The sequence below is a fragment of the Sinocyclocheilus grahami genome, unplaced genomic scaffold (assembly GCF_001515645.1).
Source record: "Sinocyclocheilus grahami isolate Dianchi unplaced genomic scaffold, SAMN03320097.WGS_v1.1 scaffold1318.1, whole genome shotgun sequence".
In the NCBI taxonomy this organism is placed as follows: domain Eukaryota; kingdom Metazoa; phylum Chordata; class Actinopteri; order Cypriniformes; family Cyprinidae; genus Sinocyclocheilus; species Sinocyclocheilus grahami.
The window spans coordinates 1,428-20,206 of record NW_015506497.1 but is presented as its reverse complement, the minus strand read 5'-3'; the positions used below and the strand labels follow the sequence as shown (position 1 = coordinate 20,206).

The following is an 18,779-nucleotide window of genomic DNA, read 5'->3' as shown; positions in this document are numbered from 1 at the left end:
ACATTGTTATCTTTATTACTGACTGAGTAAGACCATGTCAAAGACTGAAATCACAGTGAAATCAAACTTTGATGCTTGTTGTCTCATAATTCGATTTTGAGACTTTAGCCTGGATTTCACAGAGAAGGTCACATTTTCATGTTTTATCCAAAAACATATTTTTTTCAGAATATCTTATCTTCGAAATGTATGTTGGTCAAAGACGTTAAGACGTCCGCATCAAAAGAAATGGACAAAAGTGATTTTATGTCCATAGAAAGCACATTGAATGTAAGTAAAGTTTCTACTTTTAAGGTTTCAAATAAGTTTTTGGAGAATAAAATGTCAAAATTAGGTTGAAATAATGTTACGTTGTGATTCAGTGTAACACAATATTTATGTAAAAATTCAAACAACATGCTTATTCTGACGTGTACATATTAAAATATATAAAAAAATAAGAGAGCATATTAAATTTGATTGTGTTTTAAAAAACCTAGGATAGTGGCACATTTTAAAAATGTAAAATTACCACTAATTAGTATTTGGGGTGAAAGTAATTAGTCTTTTAATATGTCATAAATAGATTTTTGTTGTAAATATGCCTGACAAGATTGTTACACTGAATTACATTTTAGTGGCTCTCTTCTGTAAATCAGGGGGAAATGTATGATATTAATTTTTTGCTCAGAAAAACAAAAACAAAATTGCAATTAAATTAAACACAATTTTTTTTTACTTTTTGGGGGGAAAAACAACAATTTAAAGCAGTATTACACTTATTTTTTTTTATGTTTAAACCTTTTTCCGTCTTTGACCCATGTGTAAGTACACATATTCTGATTGAAGAATGTTTAGATATTTCAAGACAAAAATACTGAGTAAGAACTTCATTTTCGACAGCGTAGCACAAGGAAACGCCCATAATACTTTGCGATTCTGAACGTTGAGGTGATAAATATTGAGGTCGTGATGGTTGCACTGATGGAGCGAAGCTGAGAGTGAACAGGACAGACCAGTGAAGAGGAAATGGATGCATGACAGGAAGCTGGTGATCTGAGACACGAGAGGCAGCGGTCAGGACGAGACAGAAATCAATACGAGAACAGCGCCCATTTAAGACTGCCACAGAAAGAGCTTCGATTTACATTATTCATGCAAAGACGATTGTTTAATCCATTTTCTGGGCATAATTATGTCTAACTGTGCTGCGGGCAGACAGAAGGTTTATTGAGCTTCGCTTGATGTGTAAACAGTGTAAAAATATAATTCTTGTTTGCCAGTAAAAACATCCACACATCCTTAAAACAAGACAAATTGAGCTGAAAATCAAAGCTGCATCAGACAAGAGGCTTATTTTCAAAGAAAGCATACGGTGTAGATGTATTTAATCTTGTGGAGAAATCTACCCGTGCAACAAGACAAATTACAAGTGAATTTATCTTGTCATAAGGATCCTTAGATATCGATTCAGACGTGTTTTTGAAGCAAATATAAAAATAGCTGAGAAACCACTTGTCATGTTCTTTTAACGTTATATTTATAGTTTGGTAGTGGTTTTATGAAACTCTCTCAGATACATACATCTGCTTATCTCTCAGCGTGAGAAAACGTCTGCTTTCCGTCTTTAGTTTAAAACACAGCTGTTGACCAATCAGAATCAAGGACTGGAACTGTTTCTGTTTGATTTTGAATTTTAGTTAAAGTTTTTGTATTTTTGTTGCATGTCATTTTTTATTTGTTTATATTTTTTTTAGTCTTTAAGTTTAAGTTTATGTAGTATTTATTTTAGTGTTCCGTCTTAAACTAAACACTTTTTTTTTTTAAGTATAAAGTTTTTAAATATATATTTAAAATTTGAAATAAGTCTATATAGTTTTATTACATTTTAGTTTATTCTGTTTTAGTTATTTTAGTATTTCAACAGAAATTAAAAATGTTGCCTTGGCAATTAGCTGAAATAAAATAAGTTTTTGTCATTTTTATTGTGTGTCTTTGTTTTAATGTCTATATTGTTTTATTAAGTTTTAGTTACTTTAGTACTTCAACTTAAACAATGAGAAATGTCGGCTTAAAATTTTGTTGTTTGTTCTTCTCATTGTTTGTTTTTTAAATATGTCATTTTTATCAAGTTTTCGTTATTAGTTCAATTATTTTAGTACTTCAATTTAAACTAAACAGAAATTAGAAATGTTGCCTTGGCAACAAGCTGAAAGTTTTATATAATTAATTTCATTTAATGTTTTTATTTTCAAATAATGAAAAATATATATACATACATACATACATATGGTACTGTCAGTTTAACACGTTAAATTAATTAGTTATGAAAAAATAACGTGATTAAAATATTTTAATGCAATTAACGCACTGGCCCCGCCCCCAGACCTGTACATCACCTTACATTTCAAACAGTTGACAAATAAAATGCAGGGCAACAACTCCATAAATGCAGTTATGCCCTAAAATTCAAGATATTTTGGCAAAAATGCTGCTGTATGAGTTTTTGTCTCATATATCATATGATAAGCGATATCATACGAGCAGCGAGAGCAATAGGCTATCACACGAGTGCTGTTTGTCCCGAATGCAAATGTGATTCTATACCACCATTCAGCAAATAAGAAGTTAATTTTGTGTTATATTTTAAACACAATATTATCTGTTTTGCTCAGTTTTGCCAGCAAAAGTATTACCTATAAAGCCAGATCAGAATTGTTGCACGTCTCTGAGCAACACAGTGGTGTTTAGTTTCTGAATGAATCCTTAAACAATGAGAAATGTCGGCTTAAAATTTTGTTGTTTGTTCTTCTCATTGTTTGTTTTTTAAATATGTCATTTTTATCAAGTTTTCGTTATTAGTTCAATTATTTTAGTACTTCAATTTAAACTAAACAGAAATTAGAAATGTTGCCTTGGCAACAAGCTGAAAGTTTTATATAATTAATTTCATTTAATGTTTTTATTTTCAAATAATGAAAAATATATATACATACATACATACATATGGTACTGTCAGTTTAACACGTTAAATTAATTAGTTATGAAAAACTAACGTGATTAAAATATTTTAATGCAATTAACGCACTGGCCCCGCCCCCAGACCTGTACATCACCTTACATTTCAAACAGTTGACAAATATAATGCAGGGCAACAACTCCATAAATGCAGTTATGCCCTAAAATTCAAGATATTTTGGCAAAAATGCTGCTGTATGAGTTTTTGTCTCATATATCATATGATAAGCGATATCATACGAGCAGCGAGAGCAATAGGCTATCACACGAGTGCTGTTTGTCCCGAATGCAAATGTGATTCTATACCACCATTCAGCAAATAAGAAGTTAATTTTGTGTTATATTTTAAACACAATATTATCTGTTTTGCTCAGTTTTGCCAGCAAAAGTATTACCTATAAAGCCAGATCAGAATTGTTGCACGTCTCTGAGCAACACAGTGGTGTTTAGTTTCTGAATGAATCCGCGTTTTGAACGAATCGTGTGAATCAATGATTCAAAGCCCATTCATGAGAGAGAATCAGCCGTTTGAATGAATCGAGTGAATGGCTCATAAAGACATTTACAGCCACCTGCAGGCAGTTTTGTTTCTTATTTATGGTATTATTTCATGTAACAAAAAAAGGGGGGGGGCACTTTAAAGGGATAGTTCGCCCAAAATAATTTAATTATGTCATCATTTACTGAAACCTGTATGAGTTACTTTCTTTCTTTTGTATTTTGAAGACTGTTGGTAATTAAGCTGTTTTGGTTACCAAAAACGTCCATAGCATGAATGAAAGAATTTTTCTCAAATTATCTTCTTTTACGTTCCATAGGTTATGTTAGGCCTATCGTTTATGTGTAATACATTTTATGTTGAATCAAATACAATATTTCTTTCCAAAGCTACTATTTAGACATTACAAATAGTAGCTTTAGAAATAAATATTTAATTTGATTAATTTACAAACATTACATTTACATTCAGTCATTTAGCAGACACTTTTATCCAAAGCGACTTACAAATGAGGACAATAAAAGCCGTCAAAACTAACAAAAGAGCAACAATATATAAGTGCAAATAAGTCTCGGTTAGCCTAATGCAGTACACGTAGCAAGGTTTATATATATATATATATATATACACACACACACACACACACACACACAAAGAAAAACAAGTAGATAGAACAAAAAAAATTGAAAGCTAGTGTTTTTTGTTTAAATATAAAAGACAGATAAATAGATAAAGTAGAATTAAATAGAATAGAAAGTGCTAGAGTTAGAGGTTCAAATAAAGATTCAATTAATCATTCAACATAATGTTGTTTTTTTATGTTGACAGTATTAATTAATTCAATGAATTGAAAGTATTAATACTACTTTCTCATTTAACACAAAAATGGTTTTAAATAATCTTTTGGGGGTATTTTCACAGTCAAATGTAATTTGCAATTAATTAGAGTAATTAATCGACACATCATGTAATTAATTAGATAAAAAATTTGAATCGACTGACAGCCCTAATATATATATATATATATATATGAATTTTTTTTTAATGCTAATAACCCTTGGCTATACATGAGTTGAAGGCTGAGCGACAGTCAGCTGATGTTGTGTTTGTTTTTAGAGCTAACTGTGCCTCTCATACAATTAGTTAATTACAGCCACTCTAATTATTCCAGTTGAGTACGAGAAATGCGTTGTTCCATCATAAGGACATCTGAAGCCCGGGAGACTGTGAGGTTAGCAATGCAAGTCTAACGAACATGACAATCTACAGAGAAAACACTCACGAGAGAGTCTTACATCTGAGGGTCAACGGTCTCATGCATTTACAAGACTGCATTCAAACACTGCATGCAAACTCAAAGCCGACCTCAGGTAACCAATCTCTATCCTCATATTAAATAACCCGGGGGTTGAGCATCTATTTAGCCTGTCACGAGTTCATCCTTCAACTCAAATAGACGACGCATCAAGTCTTGAGTGATCCGTGACAGAACTGAATTGAGAGCTTTCCAGCTCATTTAGCGAGGTCGAATCCAGATGAGACGTCATGTTCTCTGCATTCTGATGCGCGCGTCACCCTTCAGACGAACTTACGGCGGGTTCACAAAGTGATCAGGGAATGAATCAGTGTTGTCAGGGGCCAAGAAGTGTTTGTTTGTGCGTGTCTGTTTTTTATAAGCTCATTTTACCTCAGAGGCCAAGACTTAAATGAGAGTGCTTTGATTGAAGACGCCCCATCTGGGAAGACGATGAGGAAAGTCTGAGGAAAGAGAGAGCGAAACTTTGAAAGATAAAAGCAGAGTTGACCTTAAAGATGAAGTTTCAAGTGACACTGAAACAGAATTACAGACAATAACTAGATTTGCATTGCCAGAAGGAAACAGTCCAGTGTTGTTATTGTTAACTAAAACACACACACACACACATATGCATACATACATGCATATAAGAACTGAAAATGAATACAAAAATAAAAATAATTAAAAAGCATTTTCAGTAATTGAAATAAAGGTGAAATAATATTATATTAATATAAGTTTTATTTATTTCATAACATAGTTTAAATGTATATTACATTATAATACACATTATATTTATTTTAGTATATATTTTATTTATTTTTTAAATTAAAACCCATTAAAAAATTAACAATTTGACACTGCAATTACTAAAATTACTAAAACTAAAAATTATTTCAAGCTAAATGGAAATATTTAAAAATGTAAAACTAATAAAAATTACAAAAGCACATTTTTAGTAAACCATTTTTAGTAAATGAAATAAAGCTGATATATATTAATATATTTTTATATCATATTTATTTATTTATTGTTTATTTTTTTATATTGCATTGTTAGATTTTATATACATTATATTTATTTTGTTATATATTTATATTTTTCCCATTTTAGTTTTAGAGTAATTTTAGTACTTCTATAAGAAAAAAAATTAAACCTTAAAAATACAAAAAAAAATTAACGTGGCAGTTGAAATACATGAGTACTAAAATTGCTAACACTGAAATAAAAAATTAAGCTAAATAGAAATATTGAAGAAAAAAAAAAACGAGTAAAAATGACAAAAGCACATAAAATTACTAAAAATAAACATATTAAAACTGAAAATATAATCAGTCTCATTGTCAAACTACCAATGGCTCTAAACATGAAACTGACACACCAGAAACAGATCCGAGCATCCTCGTCTTTAGAATGACGTTGCCATCTTTTCAGTGGTTGTTTTAGGAAATTGCTGTTTGTTTTTGGAAACACTGAAGCAGACAATGATAGCAAACACTCCTGAGAACCAGATCCCACGTGTTTGGATGATAAAGCTCAAATCAACTTACTTGCAGTCAAAGCAGAGAATCAAATTCATTTGAAAATAAACTAAATGAATAAATAATAAACTACCAAAAAGTGTGCATCTGTGACAGAATAACCCAGGTGGTCTTTTGGAAGATTTATTAGGAAATATGACACTGTTTTCAGAATTGAAGCTCTTGGCGAGAGTGAAAAATAAAAGTTTGCACTCTGCATGATGCTGGCACTAATGAAATGAGTGTAGATTTACATCAGATCTACTGTTTATATATGCTCATGTGCTGAATGTAATTTAAGTCTCTTTGGATTAAAGCGTCTGCTAAATACATAACAGTGTCCCAGCAGAGGAAACACAGGTGTAGAAACACTGAAACACTGAGTTTGGCTGCGGTTTGCATCTGTTTGACTGACTGCTATGTTTTTGCTGCCTTTCAAGAGCTGCTGTTTTTTTGTGTTGTTTTATTATTATTTGTATACTATCATAGCATTTATTAGTAATTCGAAATAGCTTTTGTTTTTATATTTTTACTTTTATTTTTAGTTTACGTTTTAGTCATTTTTATTGTGTTTTTGTCATTTGTATTAGTTTTTGTAAATATTTTTATTTAGCTTATTTAGTTTTATTTTCGTTTTAGTAATTTAACTTCAAATAAGTTTAAGTTACATTGCATTCAAGGTTTATATTTTATATTTGATCAGTTCATGCTTTCTCTTAATTTTCATAAAATTTTTTAAAGGGTAATATATATATATATGTAGTATATATTACCCTTTAAAAATTTAAATGAAAATTATATATATCAATAATGTTGTGCGTGTGAAATAGAATGTGTATAATATGTTTGAGCTACTTTCTGTATGAGCACCGCACTTGCAACACCAAGGTCATGGGTTCGATTCCCAGAGAAAGCATGAACTGATCAAATATAAACCTTGAATGCAATGTAACTCACTTTGGACAGAAGTATCTGCTAAATGCATAAATATAAAGCCAGTTTATCTTTTGAAATCAAACAAAGTTTTGCATCACTTTTCAAGAGTGTTTGTGGCATCTTTCAAATAAATGCCATTTGCTTTGACATTTTGTTATCTAATGCAATGACATTTTTAAGTGTGACGTTTCTGTAGCGTTTGGCTTTTGATGCTTAAATGCATCACATAACTAAAAGTAACTAAAAGAGAAACTCTGGTAAACTGCTGTTGGAACACAATCGCGTCTGATGGTGTCTTTGTCTTGCTCGTAGCCGCGCTCTCCCGCGGCGTCTGTGAAGAGACACAGAAGACTGAATCTCACCTTGCAAAACTCTTGTAAGGCGCTTTACATCACCACACCGGGATGTTTTGGCGTTCCGCTCATTTCTCACGGAGCACAACATGCTGTGGCCATATGCTGCTGCTGGTGGATGCGGTATCCAGGCAACGGTGCCAAAGCAGCAGGACTCTTTCCTCACAAATTAGAGCATCTCTCCAACCCAAGGTTCAAGCAGAACAATACAGTACCAGCACACAGATCCAAGACTTCTGAAACAAAGCAAACAGTCCTATGAGTGATTACTTTCCTTCTCCAGCAATGAGAAAGAACAGAGCGGCCCGAAGCAAAGTGTGTTTCCGCTGAGACCGATGCCTATTAATAACACAAACCTTATGACCTGCCATCAAAGTAATCATTCTAGCTGATTTCTGCTGAATATTAGGCCATGCAAAGGAACAAACTAGTCATGATTCTGGAGGTGGACAAATATTACTGCTTTATTTCCATGGATTTTTGGACAGTAGCCTGGACACAAACACATGGATTTGGATAAATCTCCAAAATAGAAGCCAAAACTCCATTCCGGCTTTGCGTCTTTGCATTTATTCATACAATTTGGTCATTTCTTACAGTGCATTTGAGGCTAATGACTTTCATTGATGATTTGGAACCACAGATGGATGGATCCCATCATTTGCATTTATAGACAGATACCAAACTGTCATTAAGGCGCTTAAACGTGTGAACGATCAACTTAATTCACATTGTAAAATTGCAAATATGCTATATTTTATGCACCATTAGCGCTCTTATAAATGTCAGTCCTCTCATAAATATTTCATTAGATAAATGCCAAGTTTTCCACGTTCATGGCAGCAGTTGTTTAACAGTTATTTCAGCAAATAAATTTTCAGCCCAAAAAGTCACTGTTGAGTTTCAGACATTCTCAAAACTAGGGCAAAAATAAGCTTGTTTCCACCACAAGATAAAAAATATATAAATAAAATAAAAAGGTAATTGCCATTGCGCCTTTTGTCAGAACTGTGAGTTTACATCTTAATTCTGAGTTCATATCCAACTAAGAAACTAAGGAAACACACAAAAGATACAAATTACAAAGTGATTCACAAAGTATCGTCAACATGTTCACATTCATAAACATTTGCTTAGGCATTCAAATGTCCTAATAAACAACTAATATGTATTAACAAGGTGCGCTTGCATTAAAAGGGATTGCACAGCTCCGTTAGCATGTTAGCTGTTAACTTGTGCCAGCTTTCAGAATCAAACATCAATCTCTAAATCTCAATAATCACCAGCTTTAACACAAGAATAGATTACTCTAGCTTTTTCGTATAACATGTATAATTTACGATCGTATCTACTCCAAGGATTGAAGCAGTAGTGTCACAACATTTTCCCCCACAAGATGTCAAATACAAACCTCCTAAATAATTCAAAGAACAGCTTACAAAAACGAAAAACAAACACTGTATAGAACGTCTGCATTTATATCTTGCACTTCTGAGTTTATATCTCTCAATTCCAGCTTTTTTCTCAGAATTGCAAGTTTATATCTCGCAATTCAGAGTTATTTCTGGCAATTCAGATTTTATATCGCAATTTCTAACTTTTTTTCAAAACTGCAAGTTTATATTTCACAATTCTAAGTTTATATTCAGAGTTTATAACGTGCAGTTCAGAGTTTGTATCCCATAATTCATAATATCTTACAACTTTGAGTTATTTCTCACAATTCTGAGTTTAAATCTCACAGTTCAGGCTTTATCTCGCAATTTGGAGTTGATATCTTGTAATTCTGGATTTGGATCTCACGATAGTTTATTGTGCAATAAACTCTCAATTGCCTTTTTATTTTTATTTTTTCATCCTGTGGTGGAAACAAGCTTCCATATAAAACAGGTAGCATCCAATTACATTAAAGTAGCACATACGACCATATTTCAACCTTTCATTACTATTATATAGCGAGCAGTCAGATCCGAGCTCAACCGCTTGATCTCATAGCACAGAAAATATCTAGCCTTTAGCATCGGGCTGGAAAAATCTTTCATGACACCTACTTAATACAATGAATTTCCCCTCATCTGCAGGATCTGTGTCCAATTTTTTAGCGCACTTGAAAAATGGCACAGGAAGTCCTTAAGAAGTGCACTATGACTGGCGAGCCACAAATACGCGGTGAGCTGCTTTTAGGATCGGGACGGATCTAAATATGGAAAGAGCACAAATAATGAAGTGCAGCTGGGGTTCAGCTCCCATGCGACGAGGTGCTATTGTTGCCGGGACATTTTTTGAGGTTTTTATTCTGAGAAACACATCAAAACAGACCTCGTACCACACCTTATTCATTAGTGTGGGTCTCCCGTTCAACTCAGTGGAGAAACCGGATCTCCAGATGCTCTTATCCAGCACCGTCTGGGCCAGAGGATGACGAGAGGCTCAGGGAGGAAGGACATCTGTGTGGGGTTCAGTGCAACCCATGATTAATAGAGTAAAGGTGAGGGGAGGCGACACCTTTGGCTCGCTGGATCTTAATGGTGAACATGAGCTATTCCCATCGGAGCCTCCATGAAACCCACCGCAAAGACACACAACATCTAATGAGGGCAGGACTGGAGACCAGGTTCAGGCTGTGAGGTAATTCTGCCATGATCAAAACCTTCCATAGAGCTTCTATGGTGCAAATTGACACACTGGGCCTAGAAACCGCGCCTGGGTGAACATTTTTGGGCAGTGAGTGAAATGAAAAGGAAAACATGAAGTCATTCTCATCCCAGCAGCTCCTCTGTAACACACAGTAATTCACTAAAACAGATTAAACAAGTTACAAAATCTCTATTTCCTGCAATTATGTTACTTCCTGTTGCTAAGTTTTTATTTAGTCTTTATAACCAGCGTTATTAGTGTTAACTAAAACTACAGCATTTTAAAAAAACACACGCACTTGAAATAAAATTAACTTGACATAAAATCACTTAAAATAAAATTAACATTAACTGATATTGACAAAAAAATACTTAAACTTATTTTACATCAACTATTTGCATAGGCAAGGCAGCGTTTTCATTTATTTAATTTGCATTTATTTCAAGTTTAAGTACTAAAATACTAAAATGTAATAATAAAAAATATAGACATATTCTTTAAAAAAAATAATAATAATAAAAATGACAAAAAATGCACAACAAAATTATTAAAACTTTAACTAACAAAAGGAAAATAGAACATCTAAAAATAAAATTCAGTTCAAAATATTAACAAAAACTATAGCAGTATTAAAGACACTAACTTGTTTCCAGTTAAAACATCTATAAATCAAAAGATCGTTCTCACAGAAAAATAATACATTGAATATAAATATATTTTGTCTTTTTGCACTGAATTTGCACTATTTTTTATTTTTTTTTACGTTTACTTGCTGGGTACTGCTAGTTCATTAAGAAAAAAGTGCTCAACATAAAAATACAATATTTGAAATCTTAATATCTTATCTAGTGTTGCTTAAAGGTGACATAGAACAGTGTTCTGTGCTCGTCTCTGCAGCCAAACACAGAACAGTTAATATGCTTTGCTCAAACTTTCTCCATGGCATTAGAGTTGCTACACCGTTGTCGCTTGCGAAATCAAAATGAATGCGCAGTGGGTGTAAACTTACAGATTAAGGGGCGGTAATATTATAATGAGATCCCTTTGCCCTATGCACCGGGGACCTGATTATAGCACTTAAATCCTGGAAAAGTCTGATTTTCATGATATGTCACCTTTAAGTAAAGTCATTTTTAGCTAATTTAATTGGAAAATGTTATTTAAATAAAAAAACAATCATTGGAATATTATTTTTCCCTGTGCATTCCTAAGGTTGCTCTATTTTAATGCATTTCCCCAAATTAATAGCTAATTTCCAGATTTGTTTGTGCGCCCAAGCATATGTTCCTAAAAACAAGCCTGTATCTTTACCTTATCCTCCATAAGCCACAGGAAATGGCTTTTGTGCTTCAACAGACAAGACACGGATCCTGCAGCACAGCATCTGTTGACAAGCTTGACTTGCTTCCATTACTGGCCCGGAGCTTAACAGAGAAACCCAATCTAACTTGGCAGAGAGTCAGGAAGCTTTTCCTGCTCAATTCTTTCCCACAGAACAACGCGCTCTTAATTAAAGAGGCTAACGAGTAAGATACAGGAAGAGAGAGGGCGTCTCTACACATTAGAGCGATCGTCTGATCTTTCAATGCATCCGTCCATCACATTTATACTATGGAGCATTAAAACAGAAGAGATGCACTTGTTTAAAACACTCAGCACATTCGCTGCATGCTTGAGGGGAGGGATTGTGGGTAATCAGTTGCCCGCTGGGACAGGAGAGGAAAAATAGAGGAGAGAGGTTTTTATTCTTGGGTCCATTGTCAACATACATATTAATGAAGACTCGGGTCATTGGCCAAGACATCTGCATTGCCCTGCGGAGCCGCCGGCTAAAAATAACCGCAGACATGTGAATCCAGTAAGATATGAAGCATTTATTCATTCGCTGTTTGATGGATTTAGTTTGTGTTCTTCTGGCATTTGCGTTACCTTGCTGGAATAACAATGGGAGCATCACAGGAACCACATGGAAATCACATTCAGCTCCGCAGCCACAGGTTCATGTTTTTATCATGCTGCTGGCTTTCTGCTGCTTTTATGAAGGTACCATTTTTAAAGAGCTTATTCAGGCCAAGTAATGTCAATGTAGGGAATAAATTGAATGGGACACAATGTGTCAATACGGTCTCTAAATGTAAATGTCTTGTATTAGCAACACCTAAAGTTTGAAAATACCTTATAATAAGGTCATTAAAATTAATTAAGTTTGAAAATACCTTATAATAAGGTCATTTTAACTTATAATAAAAATAACTTTTTTTTACCAAAAAATAAAATATATATAAAAAAAAAAAAAATGACAATATTAAAATGATCATTAACTTATATAAAAAACTAAAACGCTTTATTTCAACATTTTTCTTTTTCATTTAGTTCAAGTTGAAATATTAAAACAACTAAAACTTAATTAAAATATATAGATTTAAAAAAGAATAACATTAATAAAAATTGAAAAAACACAAAATACAACTTCAATTCAAATTAAAAGACATTATATAAAAATAAAGTCCAATTCAAAATATTAAAACATTTGATAAAATTATATATATACATATATATATAAGAATCCTAAAAATAGTGCATTAGTGCGTGTTCTTCATCAGTATATTTGTCTTGTTTCCAGTGCAAATGTTTACAGATTCTTAAATCAAGATACATTTCCTTGAAAAGCAAAATGGCAAAATATGAAGTCTTGTTTCATGAAAAAATGATCAAAATGAAGTGAGTTTATGATTGAAACAATAACAAAAACTTATATAAAAAACTAAAACGCTTTATTTCAACATTTTTCTTTTTCATTTAGTTCAAGTTGAAATATTAAAACAACTAAAACTTAATTAAAATATATAGATTTAAAAAAGAATAACATTAATAAAAATTGAAAAAACACAAAATAATTCAAATATTCAAATTAAAAGACATTATATAAAAATAAAGTCCAATTCAAAATATTAAAACATTTGATAAAATTATATATATACATATACATATATATATATATATAAGAATCCTAAAAATAGTGCATTAGTGCGTGTTCTTCATCAGTATATTTGTCTTGTTTCCAGTGCAAATGTTTACAGATTCTTAAATCAAGATACATTTCCTTGAAAAGCAAAATGGCAAAATATGAAGTCTTGTTTCATGAAAATATGATCAAAATGAAGTGAGTTTATGATTGAAACAATAACAAATATCTGGCAATGGTCTCAAAAATCCACTTAATTCAAAAAGAAAACAAGTTTTCACTCGCCACATATTTGTTCTTGTTTTAAACATAAGCTCATTTCATTTTGTTCAGTTTCTCAGAAAATAAGACTTCATATCTTCAATTTGCATCTCAAGTAAACTTGTCTGGATTTAAGATGTTTAAATATTTATACCGGAACATTTAATGCTAAGACCTACATTTGTAGAAGGCTGAATTAAGCCCCACAGAAACCCTGTCATGGTTTATTTAATGGCACTGCTGAAATCTACAATTGAAATGCGCATGAATTATGAGGTGTTAATTATTGAAAGCAACTACGATAATTCTTTGTATTGCTGTACAGACAAAAAATTAAAATGCAAACAGAAGCAACATTGAGTAACAGATAAAGCATGTCATTGCCCCTAGTGGCTAGTGGCTTATTGCAAGTGCTAAAAATTCAAATATGAGTCCATAATCCAAAATAACGCTTCCTCCAGTGAAAAAGTGGTCTGGTGTGAATCAGGAGAGAAATCTGCACAGATTATAAACCAAAACAGCTCTGAACAAATATCGTGGAAGGACTTTTTCACTGGAGGAAGTAAAATTATGGATTATGGACTCGTATTTTAGTCAGAAGCAACAGATTATTGTTATGTTTTTATCAGCTGTTTGGATTTTGACGGCACCCATTCACTGCAGAGGATGGAAGGAATCTCCAAATCTAACGAAGAAACAAACTCATCTACATCTTGAGGGGGATAAGATTTTCAGCAAATTTCCATTTTTGGGTGAATTGTGCTTTAAACCATGATAGTACAAGCTGAAGCATAGAAATCTGGACACAGCAAGACACTGACAATTTGCTTGCACTAAACTCCCGTGTGCCTTCAGGAGCAGCGTCCAAAACCGCAGACCTGATCTAAACGACAAATTTCCACTAGCAGAGTCACACAACACATCAGTGGATCCAGTCTGTTATCATGAAGCGGCCGCGGAAACTCTGAGCTGAAACAGCTGTGAAGAATTGAGATTTCCACAGCGGCCTGGAGAAAGTTCAGCTGCAGGTACAGTAGATGTTCTGGCCGGCAGAAACAATCGTGCCAGTGTGTGTTTGTGCCCTTGAAGCTGTTTTAAAGGATCGCGCTTATCTGTTCAATAATGAGCGGATTACTGTATGCAACATGAGAGCCTTCACTGCTCAGCAGCTACTTTTGTGTGTCAACAGAAGCTTTAGGACGATCTCATTATTATACTGACTGACGAATCGGACAGAATGTCACTGCAAAAAAAAAATACACTGTTCTTACTTTGTACTTTTGTCTTGTTTTCCAGTACAAACGTATAAGCATTCTTAAATCAAGAGAAGTAAAATGACTTAAGATATTTTAAGAGTTTTTTGCTTTGAATCGAGTTTTTCATTTTTTTTGACTCCATTGGCAGACATTCATTCTTTTTGAATCTCACTTCATTCTAATGCATTTCTCAGAAACAAGACTTCTTAAATCATTTTGCCTCTCGTATTATTTGTAATGGAAAACGTGACAAAAATATAAATATTTTTTGCAGGGTTGACCTGATTCTCATTCTTTTTCTTTTTCACCTGAAGCCTCAAGAAAAAAGCCTCAAGTCTAAGACAGTGTTTTCATATGATTTTATGATAATGAGTGATTTTTATTCAACTCTGTTTCTCCAGGACTGCATAATTAATTCTGATTAATTATGCTTTGAAAAGGTCATGCAAACAGAAAAAAGAAAACACTTTGACCGTCCCAAATAATTTCTATCTTAAATATTTCAGAAGCTGTAAATAAGATAACTGGGGTATGTTTTTTATGAAAATACTATTTTGTTATTTTTACTTCAAAACCTCATATATAATGTTACTTGCCGTTTCTTTTTTTATTTACTAGTAATTAGTAAAATTACTAAACTAGTAAATTACTAGTAAGTGAAAATAGTTTCAAAGTACATCCTACACTGTAACATTTTTTAAAAATATTATTTATCATTTTACTTAAAAATCTCACGTTGCTTGCTGTTTATATTTATGAAATTTACAAAAAAAAAATCTGAATCAAAAATGTTTAAAGGTAAATCCTGCACAGTACAAAATGATTTTTCAAAATTGTAAATAAAATAAAGATTGTCTAGTATAAATACTATTAATATTTTTCTCCTTCCGAATTTAACATTTAATTCAATGTGTTGTCATTTGTTTGTAGCTATTTGTGAAATTCACTAGCAATTTTTGAGGGAAAATTATTTCAACTTAAATCTGACAAACAAAATGATTTTTTTGAAGTTGTAAATTGATTATTAGAGTACATTTTACAAAAAAATTATAATATTACAGTCTTTCTACTTCAAAATGTCATGTTTAATCCAATGCATTCCTTGCAGTTTCTGTGTAATTATTTGTAAAATTTAGCAATTTCTGAGTTAAATTTTTTTTTAATGAATCCTACAAAAACAAGCTGTCAATAAAGATTAGAGTACGTTTTACAGGAAAATACTACTTCAGTCTTTCTACTTGACAGTTTCAGCTGTTACCTGCTGTAGCTGATTATTATTTCTAAAATCTACTAGCAATTTCTGTGTGAAAACGCTTTCAAAGTTTGATTCATCTCATGTGGAAGCATGCAAAATTAATTTGTTTTGAAAATTAGCTTTCGTTTTCACCAAAGCGACCCTCAATTAGTTCTTAGACCCAAAAGCGCAGTTAAAAAAGTTCAAAAGACGCTTTTCTCTAAAACTCCTGTCAAACCGCAAGATCGCCATCTCTCTCTCTTTCGGTCTCTTTTCTCTTCCGAACGTCAGCATCAACAAATGAGAACGGGAAGCAGAAGACACACGAGAAGAAAAACAGAGCAAAAGAAATATGTTATTCCAAGGTGTTTCCATGAAAAACAAGACATCCAGGGGTCCTGCTGTTCCTCAGGCTAAAAACATAAACTCGTTCATTATTTTAAGATCAGATTTGTTGCTTTTGACCACTGAGGGACTGAAATATATGCTGCGGTCGGTAACTCGCTCCATCCAAGTCAAGGGCCTTATTTTGTGCAACTGGACAAAACACACCTGTTGATCCTGGCATTTGTTAACAGAAGGTCATCTTTCCATGGGTTTCCAGTCATGTTTGGATGGATGCAATGGTTTGTTTGGTTCAGTTTTGAGCTTCCTGTATTTTCAGAGCACTTCGGCGCCCCCTAGAGGAGGGGAGATGTTTGCACCCTACTGAGGGTGGACATGTATCTCATTGCTTTTCATGTAAATCCCTAACTTTTAGTCCTTGTTGTAAATGGATGACACACTGATAGATCAGTTCAACATGTTGATGCACGCATAAGCCGAGGTTGAAGAGTCCGGTCAAGCGTGTTGTCTCTCTAAAGAGCACTACTACATTTTAATATCATATTTCTTTACGGTATGACAGCCAGGATTTTTGGCCGGCTTCTCAGCCAAACTATTTCCCTTCCTGTAGAGGAAAGGAAACACGTTGGAGGTCATAAATCTGAGCTGACGTTTCACAAAAAATACCTGGGATTTTTACCCATGCAGCTATCGGGAAACGCTCCCACAACATTTTACTGTTCTTAGAATATTAAAAATGAACATTCAAATAATGTTTTTTTTTTTTTTTTGGTAAAAAATAAAGTTAGTGGAATCTTGTAAGAAAGGTTTTTGTTTTGTACCTTTAAATAATGTTCTAATAATGGAAAAGAAAATTCTAACATTCTTAAAATATAAAAAATAAATAGTGCTGTCAAACGATTAATCGCGATTAATCGCATTCAAAATAAACGTTTTGTGTACATAATATATGTGTACTGTGTATATTTATTATGTATATATAAATACACACACATGCATGTATATATTTTAAGAAAAATATGTTATGTTTATATATTAAATATATTTATATATGATATAATTTATGTGAATATAAATATATACATGCAAATGCATGTAAATATTTTCTAAATATATGCTGTATGTGTGTGATTTTATATATACATAATAACTATACACAGTACACATATATATTATTTAAACAAAAACTTTTATTTTGGATGCGATTAATCGCAATTAATCGTTTGACATTACTAAAAATAAATGTTCAAATTACTTTATATTTTGTGTAAAAATAAAGTTAGTAGAATGTTGTAAGAAATATTTTTGTAAACTTTAAATACCGTTCTAATCTTGACAAGAAAACTGGACATTTTAACGATCTTAGAATATTTAAAACAAATGACATTATAGTTTCATTTAAAACATTTGTAGAACGTTTAAGAAACATTTTTTGTAACATTTAAATAACGTTCTAATCACAAGAAGAAAAATGGATATTTGAACGTTCTTCAAATATTCAAAATAAACATTCAAATAACATTATTTTGGGTACAAATAACAGTAGCACATTTAAGAAATGCTTTTGTAACTTTTACAAGCAGAAAACAACATTTTAACGTTCTCAGAATATAAAAAATAAATATTCCAATAATGTTATATTTTGAGTAAAAATACAATTAGTAGAATGTTTAAGAAACATTTTTGTAACATTTAAATAACGTTCTAATCACAAGAAGACAACTGGATATTTCAACGTTCTGAGAATATTGAAATAAACATTCAAATATCGTTATGTTTTGAGTGAAAATAGAGTTAGTAGAACATTGTAAGAAACACTTTTGTAACCTTTGAAGACATTCAACATTTTAGAAACATTTCAAACAAAGTTCCCACATGCTTTTCTAACCTAAATGTGTTAGCCGGGTAAAGTACTTTCTTTTCTTTTGCTTTCAAACCAGAGAGGTAAAAACAACAAAACACAAACCCATGGCAGGAATGGACTAACACTGTCACAAAGGTGAATTATGTTTCATAATGCAATCGCTCTTGGACTCAAACGTCTGAAATACTGATCCTGCCCGCTTAGAAAACATGCTTCTGGAAAGACATCAGATAAAGCGGCGGTGTGTCGGTAAGGTATGTCTGATAGAAACGATAGCAACAAATATAATTTTATGTACTGCTGATGGATGGAGGCTACATCAGCGGCATAAAGGAGCATGTAGAACAGTTAATAAGCCACTAAACGCTAAGAGCTTTGGCCTCATGAACAAATTAAAGTGTGTCTAATTGAATAATGAGGGGCTGTGATGGAGCAAAGCAGCAGAAAGCTAAATTAAAAACAGCACATTTGACTGTAAATATATTTATATCTCACTCTTTAGGGTCACCAAGGCTGCGTTTATTTGATCAAAAATATGGGGTGAAAAAATATTATTAGAATTTAAAATATCTGCTTTCTATGTGAATATCTGTTAAACTGTAATTTATTTCTGTG

General features: G+C 32.4%; 1 long non-coding RNA gene across 1 annotated transcript in view; it reads left to right on the top strand.

Moving 5' to 3' along the window:
• Window positions 1-729: 729 nt before the first annotated feature.
• LOC107569157 (uncharacterized) overlaps window positions 730-18,779 on the top strand; it is an 18,996-nt gene continuing 946 nt past the window's right edge. The window contains exon 1 of the long non-coding RNA XR_001606870.1: window positions 730-803. This is a non-coding gene — a long non-coding RNA (uncharacterized lncRNA). The remainder of the gene's footprint in view (window positions 804-18,779) is intronic.